The sequence below is a fragment of the Podarcis vaucheri genome, assembly GCF_965113315.1.
Source record: "Podarcis vaucheri genome assembly, chromosome: 3".
NCBI classification, from domain to species: Eukaryota; Metazoa; Chordata; class Lepidosauria; order Squamata; family Lacertidae; genus Podarcis; species Podarcis vaucheri.
The window spans coordinates 91785640-91810696 of record NC_138761.1 but is presented as its reverse complement, the minus strand read 5'-3'; the positions used below and the strand labels follow the sequence as shown (position 1 = coordinate 91810696).

The window sequence follows — 25057 nt, the reverse complement described above, 5'->3', positions numbered from 1 at the left end:
TTAACCATCCTAACTCATAGCACTATGATTGGATGAAATGACTACCAGGCATTGAGATTAGGGATTCAAAGTCTTTCTGCCTGGGGACTCAAGTCAAAACAGAGTAAAAGAAGGAAAATAGCTCATGGACTTGGGATTCCAGAATGATGTGGGCAGCACAATACCCTTGGCACCCTGTTCCTCCCTATTTATTTATTTTAATTCTGGGTAGGGTGCAGGTTGTCTGATTCCTTTGTCTATTTTGGGGGTGGATGGTGTTTAGATGTGCTATCTATTTAGGACTTAGGGTTCTGAGCATTGCCAGTTTTATCTCCTATGTTTTGGGCACTTTGAACCTGGACTTTGGTTCTAACTCAAGAGCTGCATTTATATATGTTACATGTATTTGTTCTCTGTGGTATGTCTCACAAGCATTTCTTACCTAGAGGCTTGAGCTTGCCTGCAGTTATAATATATACTTTTTGCTTCTGGTTCATTTGAGTCTGGATTGTGTAGACCCACCATTAGGCAATAGGCTTTCCACTGGACTGCTAGACTCTGTTCCTAGATTCAGGCACAGAGATACTCCTGTTTTCATCTGTCAAATGTTGGAATGCATGCACTTAATTAAAGCATATCTTCAGGGGCACCCTTCTGCTTGCACTCCATGCCACAAATCTGTCTACTCTTGGGTCTAGCAGGCCGGAAGCAAAACTACATGTAGGCACTGGTTTTTCTCTTTCTCTGTGGCATAAGTGCACACTACAGTGGCACAATTTTTGGATTTTACGTGCAGCACACTTGTTTGAAAATTTGGCTATTATTGTTTGGTTGCTTGTGAAATTTGTCTGCTCTGTTTCCACCAAATGGTGCTCAAGGCTCCTGATTTAACTCAGACAATAATCCTTTGCAATGCTTCTATGAATATGCACACACAGACTATCTGTTCTTGTAACCTGCCAGTCATAATCCTATGAGCAAGCTCCAACAAGAAACTAAGATATTGCTTTTTAAGCCACCCCCCAGAAAAGCTTAATCTATCTCAGGGTCATCTTTTCACCTATATGTTCTCATGGGATTGCTTTATAAATTCACCGCATACACTTCTCATATTATGTTGGAATTGGTTCTAAGGTTTCCCATCCTTTTCCGTGCAATAGCAGATGGCAAGACTTCAATTAACAGTGAATTCAAACAATGTGATTCACTGGTAATTGCTGGCTCTAGTAACAGGACTTTGTTGCTTATGTTTAAAGAAATAATGATATAGCCACTTGCCAACTTGCCAGCAACTGAGAAGCACAACAAATTAGAGTGAAGGAGAGCCTATAATTCAGAGGGCAAAGCAGCCTGAATGAATCTTATTCTGAAAATACATGATGTTAGGAATTGTGAATACCAGTATGCTGGATAGCCTTCATTTCCTCCCCAACTCATAGCCCATCACTATCCATAGAGGTTGTAAGGGACACAGTTGGCACTGTGGTCTAACCACTGAGCCTCTTGGGCTTGCCAATCGGAATGTCAGCAGTTGAATCCACATGACGGGGTGAGCTCCCATTGCTTTGTCCCAGCTTCTGCCAACCTAGCTGTTCCAAAGCATACCAGTGCAAGGAGATAAATAGGTTGAATGTAACAAAATGCAATATTCTTCTTACTTTATTTATTTGGTCTGAGGAGGGAGAGACAAAGCAACCCAGCTACAGGTTTGCTTTATCCTGCTTTAACTGTCTAGTTAACTTACTAGAACAGGAAGAGTAAAGTGAAAGAGTGCTGCTTGGTGAATCAAGAACACAGAGAGAATGCTTTCGGCTTAGAGCAAAGGTGCATCAGGGATTCTTTCTGAGGATGCTGTAGACATGGACTTCCTGCGTTGGCAAGAGGATGGCCTAGATTACCTCTGAAGTCCAGCCCAACTCTATGATTCTATAATCAAGCCTGGCATTTTGTGGCCATCCGTGACCAGAAGAGTAAAAGGAGATGCCAGCCTCATGTTGGTTCCTGAAAGTAGCAACTTATCATCTGAAGACTGCCCTGTGAGTTTCGGCCAAAAGTCTTTCCTTAGCACCTTCATATGTCTTATTTTGGCACTCCAGTTGGAACAAGTCACTGGAACATATACTTTCTCTTCTACTAACAGATGCCTCTGCCAGGATACTTGCTTTTGCCCCAGATTTCTTAAGTCTTTCTGAAATGGAATCTTCTAAGATGCTATAGAATCCCACCTTATCTAAAAGAGAACGTGCTGGCATTCATCCCGTCCTTCGTTCCGACTCTGCAGTGGAGGTTGTTCTTTGTTTCAAGAACAAAATGCCCCTGCCACACTCCTGCCTATTTATGTACTCTTAATGCACAATTAACATCCTGTTAAACTCTGCACACATGGCGAATCTACCCTGGTCTCTTTGTACTGTGGCTTTCAACCTCCTGCTACCCTTAAATTACGCCATCGCTCTCACTTTCATGCCAGGAGGAGCTTTTTCAATTTACCACACTGTCAGTATTTACTTGTTAGCCTGCCAATAGCGCTAACACTTTTAATTGATTTACTACTGATTCCCCCCCCTTCATTGCCAGGAGAGTGATAAAAAGATCACATGTTGCACAAATGTGAAGGCCTGCCCTTATAATGCAGCCTGTAGGCACTACGCTGCTCCTCAGCAGGTCTGTGGCATGCCTTGTTTTTATACCCTGCAACTAGGACAAGAGTCATGCTAATAATAAAACCTGGGGATATGGCATGAAAGCACCCGCTTTCGAAAGTACCTGTACATTTGTTAGAATTTACTTACATCTTCTGTCTAAATTGCTTGATGTACCTGGGGAGTTGAATGCGTTATGCGAGAAACTCCCCAAATAAAATTACATTGGATTTTCTTCCTGAATGTCACATTTGTCTTTCTAAATTCCCTTGTTGGCTTTTAGATTTCACATGAACAGGGAATAATAACAAATGGAGCTGCATTGTAATAACAAGGGGAAGCCTCTGTTTACCGCAAGAGCTGTGAAAAGGATATTCAAGAGTGTCCTTCAGGTTTGGTGTCTACAATTATAGAGGACTTGTGTGAGAATTATACATAATAAGGTGGTTTTGATTCCTACTTGTTGCTCTATTGTTGTTGGTTTGGTTTATCCCCCCCCCCAGTTATTTTGCTCTTGTGTTACATTCGTAAACCATTTCAAATTCAGCATGGAGACACTTGCTAGCTGTGAAGTGAATCAGGAACAAGCAAAATCCAAAGACACTGGAAAACAGGCTAGCAGTTTTTTTTTGTTGGTGCTTTAGGCAATACATGGACTGTCCAGTACCTAGTTATGATATTGCAGTATATTGTGTGGTGTTCCAGCAGTGGAGTAATGTGTATTAAGTATCACGAAGAGGAAGCCAGACAGAGGTGCATTGCATACCCAACTGGCAACTTTATTGCATGTGAGACTTACAGAGGAAACTGGCTGGCTATACAAGGGGTGCTCCTAGCTGTGTATATACCATACACCCACCCATTCAAAAATTCTGCAGACCAACATGCATTGCTGGTGAGATGATGCTCAGATTGCTGTGTCAAAAATTGCCACAGACCAAGGCCATGTGATTGCATATTTAATCAAAACATCAGTCATTCACCTTGAAGTCCTTGATGTGTCCTTATGCCACATGCACCTTTCATCTGTTGCAACTGTTATGTCGACCCCTCAAAATACTGCCATGGGCAATCACTGCAGGGTGCCAGCTTGGTCAAGCATGCCGGTGTTGTACAACTTCATCAATATCAGTCTGCCATATGAACTGGCAAGAGATTATCAACCTCTCTCTGTGTTGGAGACTGGATACTCTGATTCAGCATACCTGAACCCTACAAATCTTTTAAATAACAAGTCCTTACTTGAGGTGTTAGTTTTAATCAGCGAAGCATTACACATTATTTTATCCGACACAAGCAGGCACCTTCGAAATACAATTCTAAGTCTGGAAGTGCAAAACCTCCTCTATCTTTTATATCAATGAGAATCTTGTGTTTTATCCTAGGTTTCTTCTCCCTCCAAATAAACATAGACAGATCTTTTCGCCAGTCTTTCAGACATCATGTATCATTAAGTATTGGGATCGTTTGGAATAAAAATAGCATTTTGGGGGAAATAGTCATTTTTATTGCTGAGATTCTCCTTATTAGTGATAATTGCATTCTGCTATATTCAGTGTTATTTCAATCTGGTTCTTCCATTGGTGAGCTATCGCTAATCATGCAATCAGTCAGAAGCCTACCAGTTCTCTGTGGTGCAGGGTGGAGCCTAATTCTATGTCCAAAGATAAGGCAGGATTTGGAGAAAGGAGATGGATTGTAATTGCAGATATAATGGAAAATACTCTATTCCAAAAGTGTTTAAAAAAATATTCTGGTATTATTAGGTTTGATGTTAAGTGATAGCATGAATGTTATATTGGTAATCACAGCTGGGGTTTTTTTCCCTCCTGTGGAGTGGAGAGCACAATCCTAACTCTGTTATCAGAGTTCCACTTATTTTTTTTTTTTGGGGGGGGGGTTAAGTCCACATCTATTTATCATCTATCTGGCTATCTAGCTATCTATCCATCAGACAATTCAGTCTCTGGAAGTTGCATCCCTGTTTGCTCATTATTTCTTTCCTTGGCATGTTCACATTGGTAAAGCAGAAGTGAAGTATGCATATGAGCCATCGCCTTGCAGAAACGCAAGTGATTGATATTGTGGGTGTTAACCCTTCTTGTTTCAATTTTTAAGCAGGCCAATGACATTTAGCTAACTGAGCTGTCAGTGTACAAAATTGCATGCCACATCTCATCAACAGAGAAGATAAATTACAGTGAGATTTGACACTTTCTATATACAGTTATACACCTGCGCAGGCCAGCCTGTAAACACCTCATTACACTGTAGTGCGTAATGAATAAAGTAGTATCTTGGACCTAAGCTACTGGTGGTTCCTGTTTCCAATAAACAATGTGCATTTGCCATATTCCAATTTTTTAAATTTTTATTTTACAAATGCAATATATTTGTCTGTCCAGCCACACTTGGTGTTACTGGGCAATAAGCACTTGCTACTTACCAGCCTGCCTTGGTGGCATAACTATTAGTGAATTGGGGCCCGATATGTGCTGCTGTGTAATATATAATCCCTGTCTATGTTGCTTTATTCGTTGCATAATCTTTGGAAACCTAGGAAGCACTAGCTGCTATGTCAAAGCAAAGGAATTACATCAGATTTAAAGAAAGAGAGTGAGTTTTATTTTGACTCCTGCATTGCATATTTGTCCCCCCCCCCCACAACAGCACAAAATGCTATGAGTAGAAGTAAATGAAATACGCTGACACTGCCAAAGAAACAGATAATAGTTAAAGGAACACATTTCCAAACTACAAGTATTTGCTGGCAGTTAAGCACAGAAAACATGCTATCCAAGAAGACTGTATAGAACCAGTATGTGTTTCTGGTGTCTAAGCCAAGGAAGGGTAATCTTATGGGACTTCCAGCTCCCACCAGACCTAGCTAGAATGGCCAATTTTTATAGTATAATCATTATGTTTTAAAGGTTTCAGGCAGATGTCTTGTAATATTCCACATCAATTTGTTGCTTCTTCCTTATTCTATAGTTTTCAGTGTGATGCAGATCATAGCATCACAGTCACATAGCTGAAAGCAACCCATGTCTCAGCATTGGCAATCTGCCCTAATGTAAGGCCATATGCCTATTCAGTCACATCTTTGTGATGACTGATGGACTGATTAATTGCCATATAGAGATCAGCTATTTTGATAAGTGTACATTACATGCCTACATGTGGAGCTTACAATGACCTCTGCAGTCCTTGTATAAAACCCATATTGGTTAAGTTTTCTTCATATGTTATTTTTTTTGGGGGAAACAAGATATACTTAGCTTGTTTTTCTGATAACATACTTATCAGAAAATAGACCAACTTTCCACTTCGAACCGCTACTCGACTTGATTTCAGAAGGACATTTCTAGGGTTGGTTACCTTTGAATGAAAAGTGGATCTGATTTCATTTATCAATTTCATATATCATTCAAGATTGGGTGATTTGCATCTTGTGTTTCTAGATATTATTTATTTTGAAGGTTAGCAGTTTTCATTTTAAACTATCTTAGGGAAAGAGAGCACATAATCAAATTTCAAACGTACATGGAATAGTGAGTTTTTATGATTTCATATTCTGAAACCTGCACTAATGTAAGAACATAGGAAGCTACCTTATACTGACTCAGGCCCTTGGTCCATCTAACTCACTATTTTCTGCACTGGCTGGCAGCAGCTGCCCAGGATTTCAGACAGACAGGGGGTCTCTTCCAGCCTCTGCAGCTTTCTGCAGGCTCATGGAGAAGGCACAAATGAAGTTTGATCCTCTTTATCCACCCTTGAGAAGGGGAATTAAATGAAGCATATGGCCCCTGGCATGCCCTCGTAAGGACCATAGGATTGCAACCTTCGTCACTTTAAAAACCACATTTATCTAAGGAAACCGAAGCAATTTCACAAATTGTAGCAGTTCTGATTTTGAACATATGAAATTTATTTATGTATATTTTTAGCTTGATGCTACCTATTCTGACTTGATGCAGCTACTCTCCATGATCTCAGTAAGGGTCTTCTGTCTGCTTTTATCTAGGGAAAGAACATTGCTTTAATAGAGAACAGATTTCCTGTTCAAAAATACTCTCTGAGTCTCAATAGTTTTATGATTTATGCAGTAAATCATATATAATTTATAATTTGTACTTCTTCCATTAGTATTAGGTGGACACAACATTGAGGTATTGCTACAGTTTTCTTAAGATGCGTTCAGGGTAAAGAGGTTTGCACTGAACAGCTGTGCTTTGCTATGTAAATTGCCCAAGGTTCTCAAAAAGAGAGAAATTGGTTAATTCTCTTCACCTCCTCTAGTCCCGTCTCCGCAGAAGTTTTGCAATACTGTTTTAGGGAGGGCTTGCATCTTTTTGAGGTTACTTATTGTTCTGATTTATATGTGCTTTTTGAACTAGAAGGAACCTCAAGTCAGCTCACATGAAAGAGTAAAATGCAATTACCTTGGCGTTACATCTACCCTCTCTGAGAAATGACATGGCCTGGCTTTGGAGTAACATTGTTAGTCCATGGACTCCTCATGTTGAACCAATCTAGAACTTGTTCTACATCACATAAAAGTAACATGCAAAATATATTTAAATGATCCATGGCAGTATGCTATTGAACACCAACTGCTAGGAACCACAGTGGCTTAGGGGTGGTATAGTTTGATACAATGAAAATGAGCCCTATGCCTGCCTCTTATCCTATGCTCTGCTTCAGTTAGTTGCATCCAAACTGATGAACTCTGGTTTGTACTTGCCCTCTAAACCTAGGATTGCAAACCAGCTTCAGTACATGACTATGGTTTGATCAAGTGGTTCTTTTTGAACCAAGCTGCTGTGTCTTAATTTAATTAAAGAGAGTTGGTAAACACAGAAGTCTTTTAATTTTTATTTGAATGACAGGAATACAGTGGTACCTTGGGTTACAAACGCCTCGGGTTACAACCACTTTGGGTTACAGACTCCACTAACCCGGAAGTAGTACCTCAGGTTAAGAACTTTGCCCCAGGATGAGAACAGAAATTGCGCATTGGCGGCAGCGGGAGGCCCCTTTAGCTAAAGTGGTACCTCAGGTTAAGAACACTTAACCTTCTCATATAAACACTTGGTATTTTCAGATTACTTCAAACCAAATGCATACAAAAAGCTTTAGGCAATTGCTATAATCAAGGACTCACTAGGCAAAGCACTCTATAAGATTCTGAATTGCTTGGGTGATCAGCTTCTAAATAGTTTTGGTGAGCCTTGCTTGCATACCTCCAGGAATCAGCAAAGCAGAATAATGTACCAAGGGCAACTCTCAGTCATCCAGCGGTGAGTTGCAGTTGGCATCATTAACAAGTCCTCCATCTGCTCCATCACTGTAGGTGACTAATGTCAGGGAGGATCACACGGCACACCCACATGCACACTCTAGATGTTGTTGGACTCGATCTATTAGCCACAGCCAATTGGCCATTAGCCACAACATGACCTATGATTGGGGATGAAGGGACTTGTAGTCCAACAATATCTGGAGGCCACCACATTGGCTCCCCCTGGTATAAATGTTTTATCATGTTGAATGTTCCCCAGTTATTCTATTGTCTCTTCCTACTTCGGAACACCTGCCTACTATTTTGCATCTATTCAGTGCCTGCATTTATTGCAAGCACACAGAAAAGAATTGTTGTTCAGAGCTCCCGGCTGGCTTTTCTTTATATTCCTAAATGTCTTGGGATTATGCCAACATTGATAGGAAAAGGGCACTTGCTGATGTATCTATTATTTTACAAAGTTGATAGTTAAATCCATGAATGTGAATGCGGGTACTCAGGAGAAAAACAAGAGCTGAAGGACAGAGCTTTGTAGGATTACTAGAAAATGGTAGAAATAAAGAGAAGCTAGATAGTCGGAAAAGAGGATGGTGTCAATTAAAGCCCAAAGAGAAGAGGGAGTCGAGGAGCTCCAGATGACTGACAGCACTGAAGGCCCAGGCTGACGGAGTAGAAAGACAATGTCAAATAGGACCTTAGATTTAGCTCCAGAAAGGTCAAGTAACATTAGCAGAAAGTAGGATAGAAATGTTAAGCAAGTCTTTGTTCAGCTTGAGCTCCATGTTGTTTGACAAGGCCACGAAGAACCCAATTTTCTTTGCATATATAAAATGCTTTCTAGAAATCAAGCTATCATACAAGTCCCTCCATATACGAAATGACTTATTAATAGGGAGGAAAATGCCAGCAATGTAGAAAATCCACAGAAGGAATTGGATTCAGCAGAGGATGCTTGGCATGTGACAAATATGTTCTGCGAGTATGCTGTAGAAGTGGGGGGAAGTAGGCAGAAGAAAATAAGCTGAACTTGTCCATAAATGACAAAACGAGAGAGGATGGCTACACCATGTTTTAACAAGCAGTTCAAAATGACAAGTGCAGTGAAAGCCTAAGCTTGTTTACTCAGAAGTAAGCCTCACTAAGCTCATTGGAGGTTGCTCTCTAGTAAGTGAGCTTAGGATTTCACTGTTAATGTCCCTCTATTTCACGGACAGGAAAAGGAACAGCCAATGAATACTGTATAATTTGTCCAAATGGAATGAATCGTAATCAGCAGGATTTGATGCATCACACCCACAGGTGCTAAAGAATTCAGGAGTCAATGACTACAGAATGCAGAAACATGGGGATTATTGAGAGCAAGGACAATAGGGATCAGGGTAATAAGGCCAAGTTAGTGTGACCTGGATATCTGAGGAAAACATTCTTATTTTATGGTTACTGATTTTTATTTTTATTTTCCTTTCCATATCAGAAAAGTTTTGTGAAAAGTTGTGATTGCACATTGATTTATTTTTGATTATAAAGTAGAGAAATGTTGACTGGTGGGTATATTTTTGGTGAAAAAGCCCCAGATACTCAGATTGCCTCAAAGAAGATGGAGAATAATTGCTCTCTATAGCTTCTACAGCAGCCTACGAAAAGGAAGCCGTAGATTTTCCCTGCTGGAAGGCAGATTTAGATTAGATTATATAAGAAATTCTCAGCAGTGATACAAGTTGACCAATGGGACAAGCTTACCTGGGGAATTTTAAAATCAGCTTTTGATGTTTTTAAGATGAGACTGAACATCACTGGCTGACATGGTTTAGCTATAGTGGACCCTGCAATGATTCATATGATTGGGCTAAATGACTTTTCAGTATACTTTTAGGACTGTGGTTTGGCAATCTGAAAAGAAAAGGAAAAATGTGTGTTGGTTTATTGACTATGCAGATGGACACTTGCACAACTATTATGCAGGAACAATGAAAGCATATCTATGATGGAAAAACAGCTAGGTAATATAAGACATCTGCCTGTGGCTTCATGTGAAAGGAAGACATTTTTTCGGAAAGTCTGGTCTTAGGTTTCACCCTTATAGACAGTGAACTTAGTTTACATGCAAATGATTCACTATGTTGCTGATGACAGAAAATGGTGACACACCTCTAATTATTATACTATCCTTAAACTGTTTTACACTGGGAAATATAGAAACAACTACACGCAGTTACCAGGTGGCACTGTGGTCTAAACCACTGAGCCTCTTGGGCTTGCCAATCGGAAGGTTGGTGGTTTGAATCCACTGACGGGGTGAGCTCCTGTTGCTCTGTCTCAGCTCCTGCTAACCTAGCAGTTCGAAAGCATACCAGTGCTAGTAGATAAATAGGTACTGCTGTGGTGGGAAGGTAAACAGCATTTCCATGCGCTCTGGCTTCCATCATGGTGTTCTATTGCACCAGAAGCGGTTTAATCATGCTGGCCACATGACCCAGAAAGCTGTTTGTGGACAAACGGCTGGCCCCCTCGGCCTGAAGCAAGATGAGCGCTGCACCCCATAGTTGCCTTGGACTGGACTTAACCATCCAGGGGTCCTTTACCCATTGTCCTTTTTTTTTTTGGCACTGTAAACAAATAAGCAACCTTAGCCAAGCCTTACTTTTTGTGTTTTGCTGGTCAGCGGCAGCTGTTTCACCGAAAAACATGTAGGAAGGAGCGGGAAGAAAGAGGGAGAGATTAGACAAACAGAGAACCTTTTTTTCTTTCTTTATTTGCTTTTGCAAGCTTTCATTTCCTGGGTTTTTCCATTGTTTTGGAGTCAAAATTCCATGGTCTCGAACACATTTGAAATTTCCTCGTAGGAATCACTGGAAATTGCTGGTTTGCTATGCGAACGTTCACCTAATAAATGATTTCCTGAGAATGCATTGTGTTTGGATAGCAGGACCTGCATGTTTTTTTAAAAAACTTATAATTGAAAAAATGAGTCTTTGAAGCGTATTTCAGTCATAAGACTTCAAGTGCCAGCTATTTGTCTGCTTTTTTGTTTGGCTGGGTCACATGACAGCTGATGAAAATGGAAATTAATAGTACGTATTTTACAACATTCAACCTGAAGTTATTAGTGGCTAGAGGTAAAGTCTTTCATCTTTATCAAAAGAAGTCAAACTGATATAGACTCCTTGTGCAGAATGCTTTCCTCTGAGAAGCCTTTGGCCTCCATGCAAGGCAGCATGGAGATGGACAGTGGAGGTGGATGGTTACATGACTTATGTGGATGGAGGTTGAGTTGGACTTCCAAATGGTACCCACACATCATCACCCAGGCCAGGTGGTGAGTAAACAGGCAGAACAGGCAGGTGAAGGGTCCTTCTGGACCTGAGGCCCTCAGTAGTGCCCGATCGGACTTACCACTGGTGCCAGACATGCCTATCTCTCACCAACTTTAGATACTCTAGTTTGTCAGGGTGACATTTTGTCAACTGAAAGAAAGATGCCCCGTGCTCTCCTAGATTGCCAAAAGTCCATAGGTTGCCTAAGTGTGGTTATTAGATATAGTAACACCCATAAACAATAGCATTGGAACACTTCTTGCTGAGAGATAAAGTATGACAGACAGCACAAGAAACAGGAACGGGGTGGAATTTGGCCTTACTGAGTGATGCAGTTGTTGTGCATGTTTTCATTATAAAGATAAATCTTGTTAGATTTAACTTGTGACTCAGTTGCCTGACACAGTTATTGACACCTGTAATATTACTATGTCAACATTTTATATCTCCTGTTTGTATAGGTGAAATTGCTGTGTATAGGTCACCTGGCCTTCCTTGGTTAGAGTCAGAAAACACATTTGAAGGAGAGAATGGAACCAACAAGCAGAAGTTATTAAAAGGACAGAGGTCCCCCCCCCAAGAGATGAATGCTTCTGTGAAATCACATACACACACACAAAAACACACAAAATTTCAACAGGCTAGGATTTTCGATTCAAAGCAGGATAATGTTTATATACACCTCTAAATATCCCAAATGTGGCAAAATATAAGATGGATATAGTTTCCCCAGCCCATTACCTCCTTGATCTTGACATCCACCTTCCTACTCTGCTTGTTGTTTACATACCAGGAGGAGCTCTGACCATTTGCATCAGGTTGTGGGATGTTAGATGACTGAGATAGGGATGGGGGAATGGACAGGAACATCTGCAGCTCCTTAATTTCCTCTCAGAAGCTGTGTTTTCCCATTTTGAACCTGGCATTGGTGAACCTCCCAAAATCGGGATGGAAATCTGTAGTTTTCCAAGTATTGCTGGAACAACAGCTCCAATCATCCCTCCACTGGCTCCTGTTAATAATGGGTGTTTCTGGTCCGCAACATAATTAAGGGGTTATTCTAGTTTTAAATATAGATTTGCTAAATATAAGAATTTTCTGTCACATGGGATCATTTTATTATTGATCAGATAGGTGAAAAAACACAACCATTGTCTCCCCCCCCCATATATATACAAATTAGAAGTTATATGTAATTTATATAGCTTTTCAGAAATAAATCTTTTAGGGTGGTAGTCCCAGTGCCCTGGACTGTTCAATGCCTGCTAAACACTGAATTGTTTCAGGAAACGTTCCTAGCCAGCCATATTTTTAAATTTTGCTGATTTTATCTGTATTCTGATTGTTTTATTATGGCTACTTGTTTTTAAAGTTTGTTGTGTTTTTTTGTATTTTTGAGTAAGTATTTTATAGTGTTTTAGGTAAACTTAGATTTAAAATAAGTAAATAGCCTATAAATTGTGTTAAATTAAAAAAAAGTCACAAGATAAGTAGAGATCTAACAATACGTGAAAGTTTTTTTCCTTTTCTTTTCTTTTCCTATTTGGACAAAAGGATCTGATCTCCAAAGTACCGTATTTTTTGCACCATAACACTCACTTTTTTCCTCCTAGAAAGTAAGGGGAAATGTCTGTGCGTGTTATGGAGGAAATGCCTACGGGTGGCATGCCTACGGATTTTCCTCCTCTAAAAACTACATGCGTGTTATGGTCGGGTGCGTGTTATAGAGCGAAAAATACGGTATATAAAATCTTGGTGGAGAAATGCATGAACATATATAGCCAATTAAAAGAAAACTGGGAGAAGGAATTTAAGACGGAGATCAGTGATGAAAAGTGAGTTTGTAAAAATCAACCAAGAGAATTGTTATAAAAATATTATATGAATGATATCATACTAAATTATTGACCTTAATTTCTGGCATGTGCTTGAATTCCTACCACAGAGAGGTTTGGAATTACCATTGTAATTAGGGTTGGTGTTATGTACTAAGCTTGGAGCCTAGAACAATAGGCAGGTAGGATCCTAGAATGCAGCAACTGATTGGCTTGGAGGAGAAGACCAATCAGGCTCCAGGAGGGAAGCTGAATCAGCCAATCAGATGGGACTCATTGTGTAAATAATGTATATAAAAGCCTGAGGTTTTGGGGAAAATTCAATCACTGTTTTACAAGCTGCAATAAAGAGCATGAAATCACTGCAGGACTCCGAGTATATTTCAGTTGGCAAAGATGCAGTGTGTCTTGGGTGGTGGGGTGGGGGCAGAAACAGTAAGCTGGTCTTACCTCTTCTTTCCATAGGTAGATAAGGAATTTGGCCCATTCTCCCAGTTCTTCCTGCATAGGCCATTTTTACAGCATAAAAGAATAAAGAATTATGTTTGTTTAAGTAAAAAAAAAAGAACTCTACCACCTCAGAAGTTGTTTGGTAGTGCAACCAGAGGCTGAAGGATGAAAAAAAGTATAGGTTTACTCACAAATGCATTATTTTATAATTTGCTGAGGCTCGCCTAATAGCATGATTTTTCAAAACTGTATACCTTCTAGGCCTTGTTATATTTGATTCACCCAGTATTAAAACTGCATTTTGCTTTGGTTAGCATTTTGTGGTTGCCACAAAAGCCTCATAGCAATGAAAAGTAGAGACTGAAATGAAAATCTGAAATGAAAATCATTAGTCTGCCTGAGATATCTCAAAGGGAACAAACACAGTGATACTTTGGACTGCAATATGTTATTCCCCAAATTATAACATTTGTGCCCAACAGAGGAGCAATAAGTCCCATTTACAGCCAAGGGAGTTAATCAAATAAAAGTTATTGAATGCACAGTAATCGTTAGATAGCTGATGGTAGAAATCTTCCATATATTGTGTAATTAGTATTAAGTGATGGATTCCCCCCTGTTCTATGTAAGCATGCTTGCACAGTTACATAGAGCCCAATAATAGAAAAATATATATGGCATGGAATAGAACTTTGAAGTGTATCTGTTATCTCTCTGGTAACACAAATATTCTTAGTGGGCTTTTTAGTTTTTATCTAAATAGCTCTTTCATGTTCTTTGCTCTGCTGAAGGTGAGAATAAATAAAAGCTTTTATTTTTGGTGCAAATGCATTGGAATATTGCTGTGGGTGTTCAGGAACAAATCTCAAGCAGAGAAGAATGAGGGAATTCACTTATTTTGAACTCAAGGGAAGCAGAAAAGTTTCTGCTTTTTGCTCTCATACTCTGTGCGCCTTGACACAGAGCTGCTGAGTTTCGATCTTCCTTTTGGCTCATGTCACAGAATGCAACAATGGAGAGGAGAATGAATATTATCACATGTGCTCTGAAAAGGAATGAAACAATATCTAAACACTTATAGTTAATAATGGATTTGAAGTAGGAGGTTGTTTAAATGGCGAGAAAGTGAGCCGGGCGGAGGCATAACACGGTTGCTGAACTTCCTTTGGTTTTGCATTGCAGTTAATCTGGGCCTGTCAAATTATTTTGCTACATGTTTGGCTACTAATCTGAGGTCACATCCACACCATACTTTTAAAGCACATCTAATGCACATTTAAAGGCATATGATTATAGCATTAGCATTTTTTTTTGCTGCAACAGTGTGATGAAGCTGCAAAAGAAAGCTAATGCTATTGTCGGCTGCATCAGCAGAAGCATGGTGTCTAGCTCAAAGGAAGTAATAGTCCCATTCTATTCTTCCTTGGCCAGACCACACCTGGACTACTGTGTCCAGTTCTGGGTGCCACGGTTTAAGAAGGATATTGACAAGCTGGAACATGTGTAGAGGATAGTGACCAGGATAATTAAGGGTATGGGAACCAGGCCTTCTGAGGAACAGTTGAGGGAGTTGGGCATGTTTAGCTGGGATAAGAGGAAACTGAGAGAAGATACAATAGCCATCTTCCAAGATCTAAAGGGCTGTCACATAGAAGATGGAGCAAGCTTGTTTTCTTCTGCACTGAAAGGTGCAGGAGACCTGAACCAATGGATTCAGGTTACAAGAAAGAAGATTCCTACTAAACAGTTGGAAGAACTTTCTGACAGTAAGAGCAGTTCGACAGTAGAACAGACTTCCTTAGAAGGCGGTGGACTTTCCTTCACTGGAGGTTTTTAAGCAGAAGTTGGATGGCCATCTGTCATGAATGCTTTATTGGAGATTCCTGCATTGCTAGGGGTTGGACCACATGACCCTCGGGGTTCCTTCCAACTCTACAATTCTATGATTCTATGACTTCCCCCATAAAATCCTAGGAACTGCCATTAACCCCTCATGGAACTAGAATTCCCAATACCCTTAACAAACCACAGTTACCAGGATTTTTTGTAGAAAGGCATGCACTTTTGAATGTGTGTTAAATGTGCTTTAAATGTATGTGTGGATGTGACCTGAGAAGAGGACTAGGCCATAAATCCAATGGTTATCATGGACAAACCTGAACTGTGGCCTAGCAAGGCCTGTCTGTGAACTAATCCTACAGAAGAGGGGATGCTTTTTCTACTTTTGTGCGATATTTATGGCCCAGACCTCATAAAACAAGAAGACTGCTAGGGAACTGACAGTCAGCTCCACATAAGACTTTCCTGCAGCACACAATGGGGAAAAAAATACATTGTAAAAACATTTGAAGTATATACCTCTCCCCCCTCCAATGCCAGAATGGAAAACTTATTCAACTAGACTTTATCTATGTCAGTGAAAAATTAACAGGTGAAAAAACCATACTGGTTCAATGCATGCCCTTGATGAAATCAGACAGAGACTTCTGTGAATGGAACTTTAAATATCTCAGTGGTCTTTGGTCATTTTCATATGTTGCACTTTTTATCTCCTGCGGCAGCAGTCTTGTTGACCCTTTCGAATGTCAATCACTGTAGGGCGCCAGCCTCATCATGCAATGACATTTTAACATCAGTTGTTTAAGACATTGGGAAAAGCCTTCATTTTTATATTCCCCTTTCCTCCTTCATAAGACATATGAAAGTACTGCAATTCCTACATAGGCTGATCATTTGGGAATATTCGATTTTGCTAAACTGTCTAAAATTATATTTGGACAACTTCAGACATATCAATATCCTAGAAGAATTTTGAAACCATGTATAAGGTTAGGAGGATGGAACGGGAAAATAGTTTAAACCTAAGGGGTGGGGAACAGTGAGAACCTTGGAAGTTGGTGCCATTGACTTTTGACAGGTATAATGGCCCAATACAGGGAGCCATACTTAAACACTGGAACTAGTGGCAGACATACCTGGATGTAGAGCAAAACTTTATATATTAACTCTATAATTCAAGAAAGTTTTTTTATTTTTATTTCTTGTGTGGGATTGATAGAACCCTGCATCTGAATGAGCCTCATTCATGGCATAGTTAGCAATTCATTACTCAAAAGCCTAAGGGCGAGTGTTACTATCATACAGTAATTTATAGATTTATAGATAATTTCCCCCCATCAGAGGTACTAACCATTATTACTTTTATTAATTTTGTAGTAGGTCATCTACACTTGGCCACTGATGAAGGCTAAAAGCTGAAACAAGTCTGGCCAAGGAACACCCGTTCTCAATTGGCATGTGCCGTATAAATAGAGTGTAGGAATGCTTTATTAATATGTGTCTGTAGTTTGGATTTTATTGAATATTAATTATCTATAGCTATATTTGTAACTTCCTATTGAGCATTTTACCCTTATTTTTGTTTATTCTGTGATTGTTGTTTTTTGCTAAGGAAAGCACAGCTTATTTCCTTGTGGCTATATGATACATTACCAGAGGAGAAATGACCGCTCTGAAGGAGTGCAGAGAGAATAAACACCATGGTGTATCTGCACCAGCATAACTGGATGCCTTCATCTGCCCCAGCTGCAACAAAACATGTCTCTTCCATATCAGTCTCTACAGTCAAAACAGGTACTATAACTCTCCAGCAGATCAAATTTACCCCCAAAGGCACACTCCTCCATCGTCTCCCGAGACAGACGGATGCCAACAACGATACAATACAGTACAGTACAATTTGCTGCATCTTGTGGATTCTACAGCAGCCTGGCATTCTTAAAGTTGGCAGTTTTTATATGACCAGTACAGTACTTCTGCTCTGATCTCGTGCTCAGTATCTGGAGGGGAGCGAGAAGGACCAAGGTTCTCACTAAAGGGAAATATGTGAAATTTTGAATTATCTGAGAGTGAATTATCTGGCAGCTTACCTGAAATGCAGGCTTCATTTAAGTTGATTAGAGTTTTGGGTTGACTAAAGTAATGTGATGGGATACATCTAGTACAGACCACAGAACGTAACCTTTCAGATGTCTCTATATTAGCCTTTAAAACAATAACAACATAAGGCTCTTCCTTTCCCCTGCTCGTTCTCACTTTATCAACTGGCAGATGGGTGATTTTTACTTGTTAAGGTGAATTGACTTCTTACAAAGGCTTTTCCACTGCACTGCCATAAATCAGTTGGAAACGATGGCTGTGAGAACAGTAAATCAGCACCCTGGGCCTTGTCATTTTACCATCCAGCCTGCATGCTGGGAGCCGACATTTGTTCCCAGCAACCGCTCAAGTGAAAAGGTGTTTTAAAAATACTATATATATATATATATATATATATATATATATATATATAATTTGCACTTCTTTGAAACTTCGGAAAGGTGTTGGCATTGGGCTGTATTTTGCTTGAATAAAAGGGAGCTGCAGCAGCCTGCAGAGACATATTTATTTGAAACTAAGGGCGAAATCAGATGGGAGGTCTCAACCTTGAACATACTGATGTGCAGGAAACACTCCATGAGGAAGGTATGTAAGCCTGTGTAGAACTGGAGGTTTACTATTGCAGCATAGCATTAGTCATGCACAGATTTAACTCACCCAATGTTGTGAGAATGCTCTACCGCAGGGATGGGGAATCTCACATCTGGTGGGGAGATGTGGCCCTCCAGACCCCTCTATCTGAACCTCAGATCTGTCCCCAGGCCACGTCCGTTCTCCACAAGCCACACCCCCACAGGCCCTGCTCCTCGTCCTCCTGGAGTGTTTTTGCCAGTCTGGAGTGAATGTGCCCTGGAACTCTGATAATGCTTCCTGCTTCTGTGGGTGGAGGAATAGACTGGGGCATGTGTAGAAACTACCCTACTGTAACATTTATGTCCTTTGCTCTGCTCACTTCTCTTCCTGCCCGTCCCTGGCACATGGCACAAGGATTACATTTCTTGCATGTTGTTAAGTTGTGGGTGAACATATCAGACAACACAGCGATTCTTCAAACAGCTCTTGTTTTTATTCACAGGCCAGAACAGAACTGAACTGAAGGGTTCAGCCAGCCTGCTTATATAGAGCTCCACTAGAACGCAACAGTAACCATTTTCTGTAACTATCCAATCACTGAACGTCACTTTCAATCCCTTATCTGCATATGTGGACCTGAGTGAAAACTATCTACAGTATCCCCCTGCTGGCCCAGGATGAGAACTTCAGTACATAACACATGTCACAGTTCCTGACATGAATCTAATTGCCTCTAATCCCACATGCATATTTCCAGTGCAGAGATGGACTGTAGCGCAGCGCCAGAGCATATGCTTTTCATGAAAAAATGGGTTCCACGTTCAGCCCCAGGCATCTCAAGATAATGGCTAAGAAAAATTTCCTGTCTGAAACCCTGTAGTCGGTGTCAACAATATTTTAGGTATGGAAAAGGTTTAGGCAGCTTCCCAAGTTTTTATATGGATATACAGTGGTGAGAGAAAACGAGTTCTGCATTTGTTCAAAGGTTCACTTTCCAATATAATAATTATATATGTTTCCCACACATATATTCTATATCACATATTCCATGGTTGAAGCTTGGCATTCAAAATAGGTTTGATCAGTTGAAGCCCAGCTGAAATTGTGGCTTGATAGCGAAACTGGGCATCAGAGGTTCTGAAAGAGACTAGATGTCTGATAACTTGCACTTAGAGAATTACACTATATATTTGAATCTTTTTGAGGCTCAGAAGACGCCTTCTTCCAAATATGTATTTATTTATCTGTCAAAATGCATATCCTAACTTTATACAAAAGATTCATGGCAGTTTACAACCCAGAAAGATAAGACAATGCACATTGATGCAAACATATTAGAATTCCTGCTTAAAGGCAGAAGCAGCATGAAATTAACTTTTTAAGAAATTTCTGCAAAGTCTCACTGAAACAAAACATTGTTAATCGCCAATCTGAAAGCAAGCAGCAGTTAGGCCAAGAGCTCCTTCCTGATGAGACTATTCTAAATATTGAGGCTCAAAGCAGAATAGGCCCTGTTTCAGGCATCTGCTTGTCAGGGTTCAGCCATGCCCAGATATGGAACCAGGGGATTCTTTGGAGAAGATCTCCACTGTGCCAGCAGCTCTGAATAGCCAGTTTAGGGTAGTGTTTAGAGTGTTGGACTGGGACCTGGGAGACCAGGGTTTGCATCCTCATTCAGCCATGAGATTTACTGGCTAGCCTTGGGCTAGTCACTGTCTCTTAACCTAACATAGCTCACAGGGTTGTTTTGATGATAATATATGGAGAAGGAGGAGGAGGATAACTATGGATGCCACCTTGAGCGCCTTAAAGGAAAGGTGTCCTCATAATCACAATCTCTCCTGCAGAATCAGAGGTCTCCTTACATATTACCTGGATTCCTGTCTGACACGTCCCCCTGTCTCTCCCATCACCTCCAGGACCACAGGAACAGAAGGGATGGTGAGCCACACAGAAGCTTCAGGGCCACCAGTGAAATGCCCAGTTGCTGCATGTGCAGCTATTCGGAACATGGGAGAGGCACATGTAAGCACCTGCCTTTATCAAGGCCCTGCAGAGAACCAGGAAGGAAACCTCCAGCTCCCATTATAAACTCTCAGTCTGAGCTGCTTTGTTGCAAAGTATCGATTCTCCATTGCAAAGCTTTCTTATATTAGGGAAATGGACACTAATTCCAGGGTGGGGGACTGAAACGGACTCAAAGAGAAATAACCTTCATTTCCCTGGTAAATATCAACCCAGCTGATGAACGGCCAACCTGCTTCTGCTTCTTCCCCAAAGTGGTTTGCTACCCAAGAGATTTGTATAGCTAAGGAATGCACTCAACATCTCTGGGCCAGTCCTGGTTGGTGGGTTGGAAACTATGTTTTAGTTCACCTTATTTCTTTTCTCTCAGTCAACTAACTTTGCTCCATCTCTTTCCATTTAGAAAATGTTGTTGGTTTCCACAGTCTCTCCGGATTTCAGCCAGATATGCCTTACACGTTGTAACCCTACCCATGTCTACTGCTGTTGAGTTCAATGGCGCCTACTCCCAGGTGAGTGGGCATAAGATTGATGTCTTGACAATGACATCTCTGTGAAACTGAGGGAACTTTGCTTGCAGTGACTGTAAGATCAAACCTTGACAGCAGTAAGAATGCTGAGATAAAAGGTCACTGAAGTCTTTGAAAGGTTTCAGAAAAGAAGTCGCTTAAAGTGTGACCTTCCTTTATTCCAGATCTTTGATATCCTATCAAATAATTATCATCCAGAATTCCTCAGAAGGATAATTTACTCAGATGGCTTTGGTTCCACAAAGGAGAATTATGAACCGTAATATTAAAAAAAAAAAAAGACGACTCATGCCAGAAACAGCCCCTTTTTTGGCCAATGCTGAGTAAGTATTATCTCACTATTTAGCCAAGTCAATTGCTTTTGTTGTTAAAAAGGTCCCCCTCTTGGATCTGAGCTGCTGGATAGGCTTTTGTGGTGGGTGGGTTGCAATTTTAGCTAATGAGCCAGGCAGTGCAGTCTCAGTGCTTTGTAATGGCTTTAGTCGCATTTGACTTCATGCACGAATAGTCAGAAACCAGCCAAAAGGAAGGTCAGGCAACATGCTGATAAGGAAATAATCCTAAATCTCCATTTGGGGTGATTTCATTGCAAAAATGCTTACTCTTGTGACAAGGTCACATTAGAATTTGAATCATCGCCTTTCCTTTTGGCTTTGTTCAACACTACTTTGAACAGCTTCTTCCTGTTGCGGGTTCCTTTCAGCTATTCATGTCAAGTGTCGCTGAAAACTTGTGTTGACTTCCTGTTGTTGCCCCCCCCCCTTGGAGTAACTCCTGCTTTGATTACTAAACAAAACTTTGCACAGCTGATTGGCATGTGGGGCCTTCAGGTGTTATAACTGGACAACAGACCTGTCTGGTTCCCAGGTACATGAACTGCCCATAGCACAGGATATGTGATATGAGTGTGGACAGAATTTATTTACTTATTGCTTTAGAAAGTGATTTAGTGTTACAGACAAGGAGATGCTTGATTCTAAACACTTTGGATTAGACTTCACATCTAAAGTGGGGCCTTGGTTCACTTTTCTGAAGCTTTGTATGGCCCCTCCTTGACTGTAATGTGGATCAATGAGTATCTAATTCCATCCACACCCACACACACACCCACACACCCCAATCCACAGCACGAGTTTCACATTCCTGCTGCGTTCTTGATGGAGTAGGCAACATTTTATTTATAAAAATTTGGAAGTGTGCACTAAAGTAGTACTTGGACCAATATACAGAATAGTTCTATATTACACTATTATTCATTGAGACACAGACCAACAAAATATTCAGCACTGAACTTAAATGCAAGTAGGGGCAGGGTTTGGTGGTGCCACTGCTGCATCTGCAGCCCTGCTGCTCGTGGCAGCTGTGGTGAAAGGCGTGGAACAGGGCAGGTGCATCATTCAGACCCGGATCGGGCCCAATGCCATTATGTGACAGCTTGGAATTCAGAAGATGCCAGGCCAACTCAGCAAAACAACCCCCCTGCCGTGCAAACACCCTGTTTTGGGACCTTCTGCAGCCTGCTGCCTACAGGTACTCCATCACAGACACACCTGCTCATTTGTACATTTGGCAGCCAGTGAGGGGCTGGCTCAGTCAGGAGAACTGAATGGAAGGATACAAATACCCTTCCAAAATATCCATGATGCTTTGGAGCAGCTTGCTTTGTTTTGGACCACTTTGGACAAATCCCACTTCATTTTGGAGCAAGTCTGAGTACTTCCAAAGTGGCCCACTTTGGTTCAGTATCCAGCTATTTTCTGAAGTGGGTGCACACTAGGTAAGCTCTTTTGATTGCCTCATTGTGTGGCGAGATTTAATTGCTGGTCAATAATGACCATACTGTAGTAGTGACATTTACCCCCCCCCCCAAAAAAAAGGGGAACAGCTCATCATACCTGGCCGAATGTGGCCACATGTCTTGATCTCGGACACACAAAGCCTCTGTATTTGTTTTTCAAATTCTTATTTATGGAAGTGTCCAAGTATAACAGTCAACTTGTAAAGGGACCATCAGTGGTCTGAGAGAACTGTAGGGGCAGCTCCTCACCCATCTTCCCTGAAACTTCTCTGAGGAAAGGTGGAAGAGAACAAATCCAGGGATCAGAGCCATCAATTCTGGAGTTAGCCTGAATATTTTGTACCATTTGTTTGTGTGAAGATTTTAAACCGTAAACCACCTTGGTGGCTGGACCTGATGTTGGAGTATCACCTTTTTTGTATTTTGCCCTGTTCACAACATAGCCTGTAGGCACTAGCACCCTGTAGTTCCCAGTCTTCTTCAAGCCTGAAAGGATACTATGTGAGATAATTGGTCATACTTTATGGGTTTGGTGAACCACTCTAGCCCACCTGCCTGTATTCTTTAAAAATTCCAGAGGGTCATTTCTGCCCCCAAGTTATTTGTAATGCTTTGTTGAAATCAAAGGCTCCCCCCCCCCCCGTCTCTGGATGGTTTCTTTCATTCATAGGCTTTCTCCCATGAGATTTGAATTGTAGATGATTCTGTACATTTATATTTAATACTGGAGAACTAACCAGCCATGTAGGTATTTATATGGCTCCAAAGTCATATGAAAATGCTTTGTACTGCTGAAATTGATGTTTATGCTTTCGCTGTCAGATACTGCATTTCCATTGTTGTTTGTTAAAATGTGTGTGTGTGTGTTTCTCCTCATGCCTGTGGAGAAACATAACCCATTTGGATTTGCCTAAGGATGAATTAACACATGTGTTTTTCATTAAACTGCTGTATACTTCTGATTCATGTAACTTTGTCACATACACACCATATGTTTTAAACACATGACTTCCTCCAAAGAATGCTGGGAACTGTAGTTTGTTAAGGTGCTGGGAGTTGTAGATCTGCGAAGCTTAAACTACTGTTGCCAAGATTCTTTGGAGAGGAAAAAGATGGTTAATGCACTTCAATTGTATGGTGTGGAAGTGACCTTTGATTAAGCATGGAGTAGGTATAAAATTGGGATGTGGGTGGTGCTGTGGGTTAAACCACAGAGCCTAGGGCTTACCCATCAGAAGGTCGGCGGTTCAAATCCCCATGATGGGGTGAGCTCCCGTTGCTCGGTCCCTGCTCCTGCCAACCTAGCAGTTCGAAAGCATGTCGAAGTGCAAGTAGATAAATAGGTACCGCTCCGGCGGGAAGGTAAACAATGTTTCCGTGTGCTGCTCTGGTTCACCAGAAGTGGCTTAGTCATGCTGGCCACATGACCCGGAAGCTGTACGCTGGCTCCCTCGGCCAATAAAGCAAGATGAGCGCTGCAACCCCAGAGTCGGTCATGACTGGACCTAACGGTCAGGGGTCCCTTTACCTTTTAGGTATAAAATTGTGGGTTAAAGAACAACATAACTAGATTAAAAATTGCTGTGCGTCCCCCCCTTTTTAAAGGAGCTTCCTATGTGTGCCTCATTACTTTCAGTGGAGGACCTAGCCAGCTTTCTCCCACTTGCCATTATGATTTGCTTTGTGTTGAATTTAGCATGATTTCTGGTCAGACAGGATGGTCATAGAAAGGAGAATGATGATCTTGTGAAAGGGCAGGCAACTGTGGGAAGAGTATGGGTAACTGACTAGAGCAGGGGTAGCTAATGGAGTCCTTTCCAGATGTTGTGAACTGTAATGTCCAACAGCCCCAGGCAATCCATGACAATGATAGAGTCCACAGTGTTTGGAGGATGCCATGTTGGTGCCCTCACAAGGAGAGCCACCTCTTCAACCTTCCAGATATTTGGGATTCCAAATACTACCATCATTGACCATTGGGCATGTTCATAGTGGCTGATGGGAGTTGTAACCCAAAACATCTGGAGCGACCTGGGTGGGAGTATCAGGATACAGATGGCTGACCAAAAATAGTAGTTATTATATTTTTATGCATGGTTTTTAGTGATAAATACAAGCATTGCTTTGTTTCTTGGGAATAAGGCAGATGAATATGTGAACATTCCAACTATTTTACTGAAGCTATACTCTGCCAGTTTCCTTTTATTTGTTTTTCCAATTAGGTGTTTTCATCCGTTGGTTCTCACATGTTATCGTCACTGAAAATAAAAATAAATAAAAATTGGCACCTGACTTTTTCCTCCCCCCGCCCCCCGAGGGAGCAGTTCACATTGGCACCATAGCCATCAAAGCTGCGAAGGCACAGTGGCAAATCATCACCTTGGAAGAAAACATCCTCCTCCGTTTTTGTTTCCTTTTCTGCACAAAATTCTGAGACATTTTGCAGATGAAAGGTAGGATGCTAGACAGGAACTCCTTTGAGCTTTGCCTTTGCATTCAGACAAAAATCACTTAGCAGGTTTTGATGCATGCAAACTGGGAGGGGCGGGCGTGGGGGTGGAGAGAATGGGCAGCCGCATCACGATCACCAGGCATTGTAAAGAGCATTAAATTTGCTTCTCGTTAAGAAAGAGTAAATTCAATTAGAGAGCCCTGTGGAGAGACAGC

The 25057-nt window shown here is 41.0% G+C and overlaps 1 long non-coding RNA gene across 1 annotated transcript in view; it reads left to right on the top strand.

The window, feature by feature from the left end:
• Positions 1-5164: 5164 nt before the first annotated feature.
• LOC309529948 overlaps positions 5165-25057 on the top strand; it is a 38183-nt gene continuing 18290 nt past the window's right edge. Inside the window, exons 1-5 of the long non-coding RNA XR_014218542.1 lie at positions 5165-5241; positions 12970-13075; positions 16977-17158; positions 20466-20574; positions 20757-20915. This is a non-coding gene — a long non-coding RNA (uncharacterized lncRNA). The remainder of the gene's footprint in view (positions 5242-12969; positions 13076-16976; positions 17159-20465; positions 20575-20756; positions 20916-25057) is intronic.